The sequence below is a fragment of the Chrysochloris asiatica genome, unplaced genomic scaffold (genome assembly GCF_000296735.1).
Source record: "Chrysochloris asiatica unplaced genomic scaffold, ChrAsi1.0 scaffold00052, whole genome shotgun sequence".
Taxonomy (NCBI): Eukaryota; Metazoa; Chordata; class Mammalia; order Afrosoricida; family Chrysochloridae; genus Chrysochloris; species Chrysochloris asiatica.
The window spans coordinates 5,689,483-5,703,770 of record NW_006408570.1 but is presented as its reverse complement, the minus strand read 5'-3'; the positions used below and the strand labels follow the sequence as shown (position 1 = coordinate 5,703,770).

General features: G+C 40.0%; 1 protein-coding gene across 2 annotated transcripts in view; it reads right to left on the bottom strand.

Annotated features, from left to right (window-relative positions):
* Positions 1–13,013, bottom strand: part of GFPT1 (glutamine--fructose-6-phosphate transaminase 1) — a 52,453-nt gene extending 39,440 nt beyond the window's left edge. For both annotated transcript variants that reach the window (XM_006862935.1, XM_006862934.1), the window contains exons 1-2: positions 12,911–13,013; positions 6,813–6,920 (exon numbers count right to left, since the gene is read on the bottom strand). The gene's annotated coding sequence lies outside the window, so the exon portion shown is untranslated. The remainder of the gene's footprint in view (positions 1–6,812; positions 6,921–12,910) is intronic.
* Between the last annotated feature and the right edge of the window lie 1,275 nt (positions 13,014–14,288).

Sequence of the window (14,288 nt, the reverse complement as noted above, 5' to 3'; positions counted from 1 at the left end):
GTTTGAAATTTTTCAATGAGTTAAAAAATAAAGTATCACAATGATTTTTTTTAAACCTCAATGTTTAATCCTTGCCTTGAACACAAACCTATCATTTTAATCAGATATGTGAAGATAAATTGGATTTTCTTAATGCATACAATATTGTGACTATACTTTCTTTGGTTTTCAATGGATGTAAATATATCTAACAACATAAAATGAAATTACGAACACCTTCCAAAATCAAAAATTAGACCTAGAGAACAGAGCAAAGTGTGAAGTTATGGGGTTACTGGGATTCAACAAGGCTGGTGCTCCTTCATGTTGATAATGAAAAATTGAAAGCATCTAATCTAATCACTTTTCCCTAAAATTAACTCTTCTTGATTCTTCTAGAAAAAAATGGACAGCTCTGGTTATTAATTGACAATGTCCCCTTCCTAATTACCTAAGTATACAATTCATCTGAATAAGAAACCAGATCACAAAACCAGAATTAGGTCTGCAGTGAGAACAAACTGCTCAGGAGTCAGAAGAGGAAAGTCTGTAAACTTTAGCACATACTCTTTGTCGGGTGTATACTGGCTAATCCGAGGTCATCATAAAGCACAAATCTGACCCAAGACCACTGTTTAAAATCCTTGAATAGATTTCCATTGCTTACAAAAGTTGTTTGCAACCCAACCTGTATATATGAATGATCCTAAATCTGGGCACAAGGATTTGTAACGAGATCCTCACAATTCTAATGTAAAACCAGAAAGCCATTTTCTAACAAGATAAACCCCAACATCATTTCGTGCCATACAAGGCCTGTCACTATCTGGCTCCACCTAGCTCTCCATCCTTATTGCCAATCACTCCTCAAAGTTCTCAGTGCACTTCTACAAATAGCAGCAAACCTGTGCCAGGGACTAGAGATTCTCACCGCTCTGTCCTTATCGCTGCAGCCCCATGAAAACCTTCTAACAGCTTCCCATCACACAGAGCAAAACCTAATGTCCCTAAGAGCCGACCTGACGAGCTCTCGCCACATCTAGTCTCATCTCCAGCCACTTTCATTTACTTTAGCAGTAAGCATGCCAAGTCTACAGTCTACTAAGGGTCCTTTCATTTGGTATTCCCTCTCCCTAGAATTCTCTCCTTGAGATAATCACATGCTCTTTGTTCAATTGTAACCTCTACCACACCATGTCTTCACAACACTAATGACTAGTGGTGGTGGTTATGTGCCGTGAAGTCAGTTGCGACTCATAGCGACCCTGTACAGGGTTTCCAAGGCTGGAAATCTTTACGGGAGCAGAAAGCTTCATCTTTCTCCTGTGGAACAGCAGGTAGCTTCAAACTGCTGACCGTGAGGTTCACAGCCTGATTTGTAACCACTACACTACCAGAGCTCCTTGCACTAATGACTACCTAATGTTATATCTATGTTGGCTTACTGTCTGCCCCCTCCCCAGTAGACAGCAAACTCCATCTGGGCAGGTAATCTGTCTATCTTGTTCTGTGTTGTGTCTCCAGGGTCTAGAGCAGTGCCTGGTATAAAATAAGTACTCAGTAAATATTCATTTTATGAATGAATCCTTGCAGTACTCTGCTTTGTGGGTACTACAGTCCCCACTATATAAATAAAGACCTAAGACTCAAAGAGGCAGAGACATCTAGCAAGAAGTAGAGACAGGATTTGAACCCAGTCTGAGACGAAAAGCACAACGGTATACTGTGCTGCTGCATGACGATGGCACCTATGACAAACACTGTTATCAATCTGACTTCCCCCAGAATGTGAGTCCCACAAAAGCAGCAGCTTGTCTTATCTTCCAATGCTAAGCACTGACTAATAGCTGCACAGGGCAGATACTCAGATTTTTGTTGAAGTGCTCAATAAACCAATCAATGGATACAAACATGTATATATTCTTTCCTGGCTTATCTGTGTTCTGAATAATTAACGGTGGCCTGATAAACAACCTCTAGAAAAGTAAAGGATTACTGTTTATCACCATTTAACTTGGTCCATGCAGTAAGCACTGGACTACTAACCACAAGATCTGAAGTTCAAGCTCACCAGCTGCTCCAGGAGGAAAACGAGGCTTTCTGCTCCCAAGAAGATTTAAAACCTTGGAAACCCTACACAGGATCATTGAGTCAATCAACTAGACAGTTCTTAACAAGCGATTAATAGGTTAATCAAGCAAGGAAAACATTTCACTATTTTTTTAAGCTAAGTATAATTAAAATACTGCACCTCCCAAAGCAAATCCAGAGAATGACACCGAACTCTAAAATAAGTCCACTTCAAGTTCATGCTAACCCTGACTGCTGCCAAAGGAACACTACCTACTAAGATCCACTGCTATGACAACAAACACATTCCTCTGCCAACAAATGTTTCGTATGTTATAGAAGTTAAACATGATTTCCAATCCTTGATTCTTTCTTCTCTCTATCGTTGCCCCATTGCTGAACTCTAAATATAATCCCCACATTCAGTGTTCTCTGTCAAGCAACACTGGAGACAATCACAAAATGTGAACTGAGTCCATTTCAAATCCATACTAATTACCATACCTACTTCACTGTTGCCAATGACACATTTATCCAAGCTCTGTATTTGTTAAGCCAAGAGCTTATCTAACTCCCCAGCAGCTCTTCATATCTTTGTTATTCTCCTTAACCCCCAATCCTACCCACAGTCCCTCGTTTCCTACTTTACTTAGCCTTTCTCTCATCACCTCAAGTTGAAGTCCTAAGCCCTAGATATGTGAATGTGACTGCTTCTAAGTAAGGTTTCTTCTGTTGTGTTGAGAACATAGTCGAGGAGGGTAGGTCATAAACCTGATTCTAATTTGGTACTGTCTCCAAAGAGAGCAGCACATATAGACACATATGAAGGAAGGAAGGCAGACAGACCCCAGGTGAAGAGCTAACTAAAAGCCACCAAAAAATGCCAAGAAAACACCCAGAGCTACAAAAACTAAAAGGATCCTCCCCTAGCACCCAGTGAGTGCCTAGCTCTGCTGCTGTCCTTAATTTGGACTCCTAACCTCTAAAACAGTATGATAACAATAAATTCTTGTTCTGTCAAACCATCTGTTTGTGGTATTTTCTGACAGCTAAGACACTTCAGACTCTGTTTCACCTTTGATTCCTAAAGTATCCTAGTTCTGTAAAGACCAACCCTCTACTTGTGCTCTGACCTGAGCTGTATTCCTTTACTTAACCAGCTCACTGGCATCTTTTGGTCCAGCCCTGTGGCTACTTGCCTTCTGCATGCAAGCTCAGGTTAGACCTTTGTCGGAAGTTATCTTGCTTAGTGACAGTTCAGAAACTTTAAAATTTGCTAAGAATAATAAACTAAGTACCTGAAAACCTATACTCAAAAAGAGTAAAAAAAACTATTAACATTTAGCCATTTATTCTTCACATCTTCTTTAAAGATACTCAGCAGTTTAAACTTGAAACTTTTTGTCACTCTCTAAAACACAGCCCGTTCAAACCCTTCCTCTACTCCAAACTTGACTACATAGCTGACACCATCAAATGACAAGTCCTATGCAACTGTGTCTCAATTTCCTCATCAACAACACGGACAGGAGTCCTGGTATGGTGCTGTAGGATAAGCACTGGAATGCTAATCACAAGGTCAGTGGTTCAAACCTACCATCCACTCCTCAGAAACCTTATACAGGGTCACAATGAGTCAGAAGTGACTTGAGGCACTTAACAAAAATGAGGAATAAACAAGTTAATGCACATAGAGCAGAACAGTACCCGGGGCACAGAAAGCACAATCAGCAAGTACCCGTTATTGTAGGACAAGCACTGGACTGCTAAGCACAAGGTGGGCAGTTCAAGCCCACCAGCCAATGCTCAGAACCGTACACATGGTGGCTGAGTCACAACTGACTTCATGGCACTTAACAATTATACCAAAATCAAAAGCTAACAGTAACCTCAAATCTATCAATTCAACGTCCTTTATCAAATGTCATCCTCCTCTCCCCAACTTTTCAAAAAAAAATAGGTTACATGCATGAAACTTGCTCTAATCTTGCCAATAAAACAACCACCACCATCCAAAACCCAAACACACCCAGGGTTACCAATTTAGCCACTGAGCTTTAGATCAAATGTCCACTTATAGGTGAGGCTTCCCGTTGTACCTTGCCCCATCCTATTTCCTACTCTTCTTCCCCAAAGCAGGATCAAATTCATGCACAACCCTCCTACCCTGCCTTTAAGCCTCTATTATGCTACTATAACTCCATAAAGATAGTGTGGTCCTACATTTTTATACTTTACATAAATGGTCCTTTACTTTACATATCCTTTCCCAAGTTGCTTTTTTCAGTCAATACTAGGTTTCCAGAAATTATCCATGTTCCTAGTTGCAGAATCAGATTTAGTGTATTCCTTTCATGTACTAGATATGGTCATTCACTAGCATACAAAAGCAGTCAGGGTGGCACAGTGGTTAAAGGGATCAGCAGTGTGACCTCACCACCCTCTCCACAGGAGAAAGATGTGGCTGAGTCTGCTTTCCACACAGACAGCAGCCTTGGAAACCCCATGGGGCAGAATCAACTCAGTAGCAATGGGTTTGATTTATTCTCACCTTGACCCCAGCTATTCTGATTAAAAGGTTTTCTTTTCCCACCTTCACTGCCCAAATATATTCAGGGCTAGCTCAGTCTCTCAGCCTGTCCAGCCTGTGGCAGGTCTCCTTGACTCACACCAATCTGTTTTTTCTTTCCTATAAATCCACTCACTCCATGAATTAACTACAATTCATAAAGACTCTACATAACAGAGTAGAGTTGTTCCTTAGGGTTTCTGAGACTGTAAATCTTTATGGGCACAAACTGCTTCATCTTTCTTCCTCAGAGCAGCTAATGAGTTTAAACCTTGGCCTCTTAGTTAGCAGCCCAGCACTTAATCCATAGAATAACTAAGGGTCCTTTTCTCTGCTATGTTATTGCTTTTAAGTGCCATTGAGTTGTTTCTGACTCATAGCAACCCCATACCCTGTATGAGGCTGTGCATCTTTGTGGAAACAGAAAGCATTATGTTTTTCCCGTGGAGTGGCTGGTGGACTCAAACCATCGATCTTGTGGCTCATGGTCCAGTACTATCACACAGAGCCCCTGAGCCTACTATACTTGGCCTGATATACAGAATTTAGTCTCCACTGTATACAGAATGCATGCACTATAGTTTTTCAAGGATAGCTATTTGGGGGTCAACCTAATCCCTAGCAAATTTTACCCATAATATATACAAAGTAAGTATTAATTTTAATTTTTAAACAGTTACTGCACAGCTAAATGTATGGTTTATGTAAAAAAATTCCTAAAGCAATCATTTCCCGCTACCACCTATCCTGCTTTGCAATGATTATGACAGCATTCATTTTGAGTGGGGAAATAAAACACCTGCTAGTTCTTGGTTTTAAGTACCGTGGAGTTGGTTCCGACTCATAGTGACCCTGAAGAGTTTCTGAGACTGTAAATCTTTACGGGAGCAGAAAGCCTCATCTTTCTCCCACGGAATGGCTGGTAGTTTCAAACTGCCGACCTTGAGATTAGCAGCCCAATTAGTAACCACTATGCTACCAGAGCTCCAGGGAATACAATTTTCTTTTCCCTCAAATCAACCTATTTCCAAATTCTTGGTGTTTGTTTTTTTAAGTTTCCAGTGAAAAAATAAAATTTGCAAGCCTAAGGTTATGAACTAAATATTGACAAGTATATTCTCTTTAATAGTGCAAGTGTCTCTGGGCAATTACTCTGTACCAGGGAAGTAAGACAATAGTGAGGCAAGAACGGAACTCACCTAGCTACGTCAAACCTGCTAAAAAGTACAACCTCCAGACTGACTACACATCCAATTTCAGCACTTAATCCAAAATGAAGACAATCACAAAATGAAGATATATGAGTAAGGATATTACTAAAAATATCTTTTGTCTTATAAAAGGTGTTTCCTCAGAAACTATGGTTCTAAAGCTACTTCATTTTAGGCTAACTGAGCCTGCTCTGAATACAATGAGCCTAATTTATATTTAATTTAATTGTTGTTGCTAAGTGCCATCAAGTTATTCTGACTCATAATTACCCTGTGAGTGGAGAAGTGGTTAATGAGTTTGAACCACTGACATTGTGTTAGCAATGCGGTACTTATCCTACAGTGCCGCACCATTTTTACAGAGTAAAAATTAAAGCAGTCCTGGTAGCATAGTGGATTATGAGCTGGGCTGCTAACTACAAAGTCAGCAGTTCAAATCGACCAGCCACTTTCTGCTTCCATAAAGATTTACAGCCTCAGAAACCCTATAGAGAGTCACTGTGAGTTGGAACCAACTCAGTGGAACACAACAACCACCAATATAATTACATGAATACCTAATAATAATTCATTTTTGCTGTGATCATTTTTGAAGCAACAGGTAAGTTTTAAAACTAGTCCAGATAATATCAAAACACCCTTTTCCTCTAGTCGCTCAACTTAAAAAACTATTAATCTTAAAAGAGATGCCTGGTGGCACAGTGGTTAAGCTTTCAGCTGCTGACAAAAAGGCTAGCAGTTCAAATCTATCTATCAGTGGCTCTGCAGGAAAAAGACATGCCATTCAGCTTACTAAGATTTACAGCCTTGGAAACACTCCATGGGCAGTGCTACTCTGTTCTATAGGGTCACTATGAATTAAAATCTACTCAATAGCAATAATCTTAAAACAGGCACCAAATGTTGGAGAAATAGTTAATTTGATGTGGAAGAAGAAATTTAAAAAAGGAAAGTTTAGATAAAAATCAAACTAAATACATTACTGTGAACTTCTTCATCCAGTGCCTTGACTTTACCCTTCTTCTTAATGAGCTGGATTTTGCAGGCATTGGCTTCCCAGTCTTTGTCATTGCCTCCATCAACTCCCACACCTAAATGATCAACAGTTGGAAAAGTAAGAGAGACACTGCTCATTGCTTAGATAATTAATCACTGTGAGACAGTCTTTCATTTTAAAAATTACATTTTCAGCTAATGCATGCATTTATTTATTATTTTAACATCTGCTGAACACCTACTACCTGTCCAGAACCATGACAAAAAAATGCAACAACAACAACAAAAAAGAAATACGTTTCCTATCCTAAAATTTCTAATAAGTCTATTAGGAAGACAAGCAAAGATCATTACAGTAGAGTGCACATTATAGTACAGGTAATAATAAAAGAGCTATAGCGTTAAAGTGCCGTACAAGAGCGAGACAAAGAAGATAGGCATCCATCTCAGAAGGAAGACAAGGAGGAAGTATCAGGAAATACCTATCTTGAGAGTATACTTAAGCACCTATAAAATTTGAAAAAGTTGCAACAAAGGTACTGGAAAAGCAGTCCTAAGAAGGGAAGTAACATAATAAAAATTTTTTATGTTAAAAAAAAAAACTCTCTTTGAAAATAAGGTAGAAAATAGATTGCTATCATTTTTGTTAAGTGCTGTGTTGGGTCAGTTCTGATTCACAGTGACCCTGTATAGGATTTCCAAGATTGAAATCTTTGCAGGAGCAGAAAACCACATCCTGCAAAGCGGCTGGTGGGCTCAAACCACCAACATTGTGGTTTGCAGTATAGTGTTTATCCTACAGAGAGCCTCCATACTCCCAGAAATTGGATTGGAGGAGGAGAAACAGAAAGAGATCAATTACCAGAGGATATAGCCATAGCAAAGGAAAAGAGGAAGCGGTTGAAAGTAGGACAAATCTGGGATATTTCCTTGGCTCAAAGGACTGGCTAAATGATGACTAATAAAAGGAGCACAGATAGAACAAACTGGGGAGTAGGGGTGATGAAATGACTACTCAGTTCAATTTTGAATGGAAAGTTTAAGATATCATGATTCACGTAAAAAGAAGTATCTAGAAGGCAGATGGAACTTGGTAAATACATTTGGTTTAGAGATAGACATTGCAAGCCAGCCACCAACATATATGAGGCTGATGAAGTCAGAGTTAACTCATGAAGACACACACACAAAGAAAAAAAAATAATTAAAAAAAAAACAAAAACAAAACTCAGGGATAGGAATTAATTTCCATCCCTCGTCTGTCAGTGTGTTGTACTGAGGCAGCTAGCTTGTGATGATGGAAGCTATAACACCAGTGTTTTAAATACCAGCAGGGTCACCCATAGTGGATAGATTTCAGAAGATCTTTCAGACTAAGACAGACTAGGAAAAAGGTGAGGCAGACTACTACTTCTCAGCAGTAAGACACTGAAAACCTTATGAAAAGCAGCAGAACACTGTCAGGTATAGTGTTGGAAGTTGAGCCCCGCAGGTTGGAAGGCAATCAAAATATAATTAGGAAACAGATGTCTGCTCAAAATAGAGTTGACCTGGTGTGGCACCATAGAATAAGCACTCAACCTCAAGGTCAGTTTGAACTGCAAGGTCGGAGGTTCAAACTCAAGTCGCTCCTTGGTTACCCTATACATGGTTGCTATAAGTCAGAACTGACTCAATGGCACTTAACAACAACAACAACATATTGACATGAATGGAGTAAAGCTTATGAGACCTTCATTTGCAAATGCAGCACAACTCAAATGAGAAGAAACAGCTACAAAAATTCACTAATCATTGGAACATGGAATGTGTAGAGTATAAATCTAGGAAAATTGGAAGCTGTCACACATGAAAAGGGACGCATGAAGATCGATATCCTAGGCATCAGTGAGCTGAAATGGTACTGGACATTTTGAAACAGACAATCATATGTTTTACTATGCCACAAAGGACAAACTGAAGATTAATCATCAAAAAGAACATTTCAAGATCCCTCTTGAAAGTACAATGCTAATCTACAATAGGATAATATCCGTATGACTACAAGGAAGACCGGTTAATACCACTATTATTAAAATTTACACACCAACCACTAAAGCCAGTGATGAGGAAACTAAAGAACTCCATCAACTTCTTCAGTATGAAATTAATCAAACATGCAATCATGATGCATTGGTAATTACTGGTGAGCGGCATGCAAAAGTTGGATGGAAGTTGGAAAATAGCCCTTGGTGACAGAAATTATGCTGGAAATCATCTGCTATAAAATTTTGTAAGACCAATGACTTATTCACCGCAAATATGTTTCTTAAGCAGTATAAACAGTGACTACATACATGGACCTCACCAGATGGAATACACAATAATCAAACTGACTACATCTGTCAAAAGAGACAGTGGAAAAGCTCAGTATCATCAGCCAAAACAAGACCAGGGGCCAACTGTGGAACAAACCATCAGTTACTCAAATGTAAGTTCAGAATGAAGTTGAAGAAAATGAAAATAACTGCATGAGAACTAAAATATGACATTGAGTTATATTTCATCAGAATTGAGAAACCATATCAAGAACAGATGTGCATTATAATAACCAAAGACTAGAAGAGTTGTGGGATGACATCAAGACCATACAAGAAGTAAGCAAAAGATCATTAAAAAGGCAGGAAAGGAAGAAAAAACCAAAAATGGATGCCAGAAGAGACTCCGAACCTTGCTCTTAAGCATAGAGAAGCTAAAGTAACCGGAAGAAATGAGGAAGTAAAAGAGCTGAACAGAAAATTTCAAAGGGCAGCCGAGAAGACAAAGTCAAATACTATAACAAAATGTGCAAAGCCTAGAGTCAGAAACACAAAAAGGAAGAATACACTCTGCATTTTTCAAGCTAAAAAACAAAAAAAAAATCCAAGCCTCAACTTGCAATATTGAAGGATGCTATGGGCATTAGGCAAATCTGCTGCACAAGACCTTTTTAAAGTGTTGAAGAGGAAAGATGTCAGCTTGAGGACTAAGGTGCACCTGATCCAAGCCACGGTACTTTCAATAACCTCATATATATGCGAAAGCTGGACAGTGAGTAAAGAAGAGCATAGAAGAAGTGCAGCCAGAGTGCTCCTTGGAGGCCAGGATGGCCAAACTTTGCCTCTCATACTTCGGACATATTGTCAGGAGGGACCAGTCGCTGGAAAAGGATATCATGTTTGGTAAGGTGGAGAGTCAGAGAAAAAGAGGAAGACCCCAAGCGAGCTGGATTGGCAAAATGGCAGCATCTATGGGCTCAAGCATGACAACAACTGTGAGGGTGGCCCAGGATCGGCAGTGTTTCGTTCTGTTGTACATAGGGTCACAATGAGTTGGTACCAACTCGATGGCACCTAACAACAACAACAACAACAATGGGCAAAATACTGAATGACACTGGAAATATCACACGATGGAAGCAATACACAGTCACTGTAACATAAAGAACTGGATGATTGTCAATAATTTTAAGAGGTAACATATGATGTGCATAGTCTTGCTGGTGATGACGGTGGTCACCAATAAGAGGAAATGAGGGAAAAACAGCAATGAAGTTGTGAGCTAAGTCAGACCACGTTCAATAGACTCCTGTGAACCTGGGTGGAGACCTGGTTGACCAGCAGTATGGCAAGACCTTGGGACTCCTGGGTCCAGAGACAGGGACATGGCCACAGAGGACTAGAGTGGAGAGTGAAGCGTCCAACTGATATAAAGTGAGGGGAGATGCACAAGAACACTCATACTTGCAGATAGTACCCACTTGACCTGGATTCAATGGCTGGATAATCAGAACTCAACTAGAGGAAAAAAGAAGAAGTAAAAAAAGAGTAATCCACTACAGTTTGACGAACTTGACCTATACTTATAGATGCAGTAGCTCAAAAGAGGGAACAAATATTTACAGCAAGGATCATTCCCATCCCCTTGGTAGGCAGGGTTGACAGGAATGGGCAACTTGGACACTGGCTACCCAAAATGGGGAGCGGGAGGTGGGGGGTAGCTACAAAGGCAAGAAGTGACTGGCTTACAAGCTTTCAAGCAGGAGCCTAGTTCCAGAGAGTGTGGGGAAGGTAGAATCTCCAATGAGTGGTTTCCAACCTGTCTGGATGGGGCTGATGAAAGGAGATGGGGATAAGACACTTGTGGTTCAAAGTGAATAATTGCTATCAGGACTGACTTTGAGTGTTGCAAATGTAAAGGTAAACGTTTTGTAACGAAAGAAGGGGAGTGCTTGATCTTGCAGTCCAGGTGCAGAGGACCCTGAGACCATCAAGGGAGAAGAGTGGAGTACGGGACCCTATCCAGAGAAACAGTGACACCAAAGATGGAGACAGAAACAATGACATGGAGCGATCGAGCGACTGGGGACTCTGGATTCAGGGAGGAAAAGGGGCTGTGTGCTGACGGCCAGGGGGCAGGCTTGCGGGGTGTACCCTTTGGTTGTTTGATGATGCATGGAGGGGACTGTAATCATTGCAATGAAACAAAATACAATAGGATGAATGCAAAGCTAGCTAATGTTCTCCCATGTACACTATCACTTAATTCACAATAAAAACTTAAGGAAAAAAAAAAAGGAGGTAGCATGTGATCAAGAACTGATGATAATGAAGAAAGAAGTCCAAGTGGCACTGCAGGCACTGACAAAAAACAAGCCTCCAGGAATTGACAGAATACACATTGAAATCTCTCAACAAGCTGATGCAACACTGGAGGTTCTCATTGACAGTCTGGAAGACAGTTACCTGGCCAACTGATTGGAATATTTTGCTACGTGTAGCCATTCCAAAGGCAAATGACTCAACGGAAATCAAGTAAAATTTTGCTGAAGATAATTCAAAAACAATTGCAACAAGTACATCAACTGAGAAGTGCCAGAAATTCAAGTAGGATTCAGAGAGGACATGGAACCATGGATATCAATGATGATGTCAGATGGATCTTGGCTGAAAGCAGAGAATAACAGAAAGATGGTTACTTGTGCTTTTTTTACTGTGTTGTTGTTGTTAAGTGCTGTGGAGTCAGTTCCAACCCACAGCGACCCTGTGAGCTTGAACCACTGACCTTGTAGTTCCACAGTCCAGTGCTGATCCTACAACACTACACCAGAAGTCAATGTTAAAAAGTGTAGAAAAGAGTGACAGAACAGGCCTGAGAGTGCTATCTTAGAAAGGCCTGCTTGGCAAGATGAGCCCTTTGCTCGTGTCTGCCAATTGGATTTCAGTGGGATTCCCAACACTCTAAATGACTGTGAGGGTGCAAACAATGTGATACATGCTGAACATCTGCTTTCCTTCTATAGTGTGTTAGAAAGAGGTGCCTACGTGTCTAGCCCCATTAAAAACAATGGACACCGAGTTGCTAATGGGCCTCCCATGCATACAGTACTTCACATATGTTGCCGTAGCTCATTGCTGGTGCATTAAGCACATCATATGTGACTCCACTAGGGGAAGATTCTTGGAAGTGTGCGCTCGGTTTCTTCTAGGCTTTATTCCGTATGCCTTTTCCCTCAGCTGATCTCGCTTTGTACCATCTACAGTAATAACTCACAGCTGTGAGTAAAACTATATGCAGACTCATCTAGTCCTTCTACCAACTCACCAAACCTGGAGGTGGCCATGGGACTCCCCAACACAGTTAAAGAAAGGAGCACAAGAAGAACATAAAGTTGGCAGAAACTTATTTCTTATTTACCATTTAGTTAAGATTTTAAGGAAGTTTATATATCAAAAGCATGGAATCCATGGAGAAAAACATACAGGAAAGAAAAATAATCATCTATAGTGGAAGGATCTCAAGAGCTTTGCTCTGCCATGAAAATGCCTGATGATTTATGTTTTTATAGAAACACTTGTAATAAAGAATAAAATCTTCAGAATACTTGTTGAAGTTACATAAATGAATCCTTTAAACATGCTAAAAGACAAAAACTCTTCAGACTTTAGAATTACTAGAAACAATAAAACAAGTATTACTAAAGAATCTAACTTGTCACCTTAAAAAAAAAAATCTATTTAGACTCAAGAACCACGTAAAACAAGTAATATTTTTTAAAAGGACATACCAGCAGAATCATATCCTCTGTACTCCAATCTTTGAAGACCTTTGATTAGGGTGTCCAAAATCTCTCGTCTCGTCCGAGGCACATGGTAGTTCAAGTAAGCAAATATACCTGAAAATGAAGAAATACTTAATGAAAACTTCTGATTAAACTATGAAAATACAAATCCTCACTGACATAATTATGTCCAGGGTACAAAAAATATGAGGCTGAACTCTTTTAAGAAGAAAGAAACCCTCACTTCAAATTGCTTACATGTAGTGAAATTCCTTCAAAGAAGCTTAGTTTTTAGTAAAGTCTAGTGTAATAAAAATTAATCAGTCTACAAACATATGGCTTATGTCCTAGCAACTCAGCATTATGTTCACAAGCAAGTATTTTCTGAAATAAAGGTGCTCAGGTGGTGTGGCACTGTCAAATAAGGACTGGACTAAGAATCACAAGGTCGGAGGTTCAAATCCACCAGCTGCTCCTCGGAAACCCTATAGAGTCAGAACTGACTCGAAAGCACTTGACAACAACAGTTGGCACGAGCGGTTTGAAATTGGCTGCTAAACAAAAGGCTGGCTCTGCCATAGAAAGGCCTGACGACTGGCTTCTGTAAAAATTACAAAAGAACAGGGCAGCTCGACTTGTGACACATGGGGTCACTATGGATGACTTCGAGTCAACTCAAAGGCAGTTAACAGTTTCTGAAACAGGTATTTTAAACATTGATTGTTGTTAAAGTGCCATCAAGTCAGTTCTGACCCAGTGTCCCTGTATAGAGTTTCTGAGGAGAAGTTGATGAACTTAAATCGCCAACCTTGCGGTTCAAATCGACTTTGCAGTCCAGCACATTAACCCACAGCGCCATGTCAGGTACCCCATAAAATCATACAAATGAACTAATTTTCTTTCTTTCCAATGATCATCAATAACCTTTGGAAATAAATAGCTTACAAATATTAAATGATGCAAAGAATGCTCAAAATTTAAAGATTTTAATATGAAAAAATTTACTAAAGAGGTATACATATAACCATGCTTAAAGAAAAAGGGTCATTTGAAGACATCTACAGTGTCCTCCGAGTTCTGGTGTGGCACTGTGGGTATCATAATGCGCTGGACTGCACAGTTGGTTTAAACTGCATACTGAAGGCTGTGGTCTATGATCGTCATCAAGCTCACCAGCTGCTCCTCGGAAACCTTATACAGGGTCGCTATGGGTTAGAACCGACTCGACAGCACTTAACAACTGTTGATATCAACAGTCTCCTCCAGCTTGGTGTTCTAAGATTCTTTTCTGATTACTTTAAAACCACTAATAGAGCTTCCGGTTTGCCAGGGCGGCCAGGTGGTGCTTGGACCGGACTGCAGAGCGCTTTGAACTGCAAGATCG